The sequence below is a fragment of the Physeter macrocephalus genome, chromosome 15 (assembly GCF_002837175.3).
Source record: "Physeter macrocephalus isolate SW-GA chromosome 15, ASM283717v5, whole genome shotgun sequence".
NCBI lineage: Eukaryota > Metazoa > Chordata > Mammalia > Artiodactyla > Physeteridae > Physeter > Physeter macrocephalus.
The window spans coordinates 35366351-35368690 of record NC_041228.1 but is presented as its reverse complement, the minus strand read 5'-3'; the positions used below and the strand labels follow the sequence as shown (position 1 = coordinate 35368690).

The window sequence follows — 2340 nt, the reverse complement described above, 5'->3', positions numbered from 1 at the left end:
TCAGCGGCCACGGCTCACGGGCCCAGCCGCTCCGCGGCATGTGGGATCCTCCCGGACCGGGGCGCGAACCCGGTTCCCCTGCATCGGCAGGCGGACGCACAACCACTGCGCCACCAGGGAAGCCCTGTCCTGCACTGTTGAGTCACATTTTGATCACAGTGCCCAGTTGTTAGAAGGGCTACTGACCAACTGACCTTTCAGTGGAAATGTCACGGAGCGGAATCCTGCCAGGGGTAGGGGTGGGAGGGCACCAGGAGGTAGGTGTGAGTGGCCTCTAGGTGTCCTCCAACCCTAAGAGTCACAAGACAGGGAGTACTGTTTCTCAGAGGAAAGTACCAAAAGACAGTACAGCATGGAAACAGCCATATTCCTGCCCTAAATATAGAGAATTTCCTAACGAGAGAGCTGACTCTAACCCAAGTGTATATATTGGCTTGTAGTTTTCAAAACATCTTCTCAAACATGATCTCATTTGACCCTCCAGCAGCCTGCTAGATGTTCTGAGGCTCAGCAAGACCATTTATTATTCATTTATTTGGTCAACATTTACAGAGGGCCAAGCCCCATCCAGACCCGGGCAATGCAAGGGGGAAAAGTACAGCCTCTGGCCCCAAAGCACTTAAGTGCAAAATGCAACGAGGGCACAGTGTAAAGGGCCGTGACTCCACTCAGCATGTAGGAAAGAGACTTAGCCCAGGGGACGCGTAAGCAGAGTGCTGAAGTGGTGAATGACAGTGGGGATCCTGAGTCAGGCAGTCTTGGGTTCAAATCCTTGCTCTGCGCTGTGGCACTTGCCGTGCCACCTTGGGTAATTAAGTGAGACCGTTAAAATGAAATGAAATGAAATAATACATGTGTACTAGTTAGGTTGTAGGCTGGCTGCTAAAACAAAGCAGTCAGCAGTTTAAGTCACTTTTTAAGTGACTTAAAAAGACAGTCACCTATCCAATCATCTACCTGGTCCAAAATGGCTCCTCATCACAATGCATGCTGTGTTCAGGTGCAGCTTGATACAGGACCTTAAATGGTATCACCAGGACCCCATCCTCTCTCAGCGTGGCTTCCTTCTCTTCTGGACACTGGCTGCAGTCTCACATAAGCTCTCCCATCACGGTTGCAGGAGGATTTGGGCAGCTTCCAACTTCAGGTGCTCTTAACTTTCTGTCCAGTGTCTCCTTTCTAAGAGTCGAATCGGTAACCTACACTAATCCCAGTGGTCAAGTGGATGGGAGGAGTTGATTAGCTAAGACTAATTAGGGCTCCCTCACAACGGCATCGCTTAGAGTGGGGGAAGGGTGAGTCCCGACATAAAACTCTCCATACTGCTTTACCAGGAGAAGGATGAATGTATGCCAGACGGTTAAAAAGAAAAAAAAAAAAAAAAATCCCTTGGGGATGCCTTTCTAGTTGCTAGACGGGATGCTGCCTGATTCATGAGTCGTTGAATGAAGGCAACTGAGCTTCAAATTTACTTGGTTGAGAAAAGAAAAAACCTCTATTCCTTCTTTCGATTAATTATATGCACTTCTAGAGTACTATAATCCACAGCAGTGGTCTTTAAACTTCACCCCAAAAGCCCCAATCTTGATTATGCACCCAACTAGTACATTTATTTCTTTGTAAGTATACGTACGTGCTCTTCTACAACTAACATATTACTATGGTAAAAACTGCTAGTGGCATCCCGTGTCCATCCTTCCCCGCTTCCTTAGTGTAGCATTTCCTAATGGGCGCGTGGCATCCTACAATCTCCCAGGACCCTTTGCAACTAGATATGGTCACATGACTAAATTCTAGCCAATGAATTGTCAGAAGTCTAAGGTGCAATTTCCAGGAAGTATCCTCAATGGAAGGAACATGCAGTTCTTCCCTTCTTTCTCCTTCCTGCTGCCTGGAATGTGAACAGGATGGCTTGACCATGAGCAACAGCCTTGGACAACGGAGTGGAAGCCACATGTTGAGGATGTGGAGCAACCAGAAAAGACACTTCACCAGTTCTGGGCGCCCTACCGCCAGACTCCATTTGCATGAGAGAGAAATAAACTTCTCTCTTGTTTAAGCCTTTGGCGTTTTGGATATTCTCTTCTTTCTTTTTTTTTGTTTTATAAATTTATTTATTTTATTTATTTATTTTTGGCTGTGTTGGGTCTCCGTTGCTGCGTGCAGGCTTTGTCTAGTTGCGGCGAGCGTTGCAGTGCGTGGGCTTCTCATTGCGGTGGCTTCTCTTGCTGCAGAGCAACGTCCAGGCGTGCGGGCTTAAGTAGTTGTGGCTCACGGGCTCTAGAGAGCGGGCTCAGTAGTTGTGGCGCACGGGCTTAGCTGCTCCGCGGCATGTGGGAT

The 2340-nt window shown here is 48.0% G+C and overlaps 1 long non-coding RNA gene across 1 annotated transcript in view; it reads right to left on the bottom strand.

The window, feature by feature from the left end:
- LOC114487888 (uncharacterized) overlaps positions 1-2078 on the bottom strand; it is a 6969-nt gene extending 4891 nt beyond the window's left edge. The window contains exon 1 of the long non-coding RNA XR_003683424.2: positions 958-2078. This is a non-coding gene — a long non-coding RNA (uncharacterized lncRNA). The remainder of the gene's footprint in view (positions 1-957) is intronic.
- Between the last annotated feature and the right edge of the window lie 262 nt (positions 2079-2340).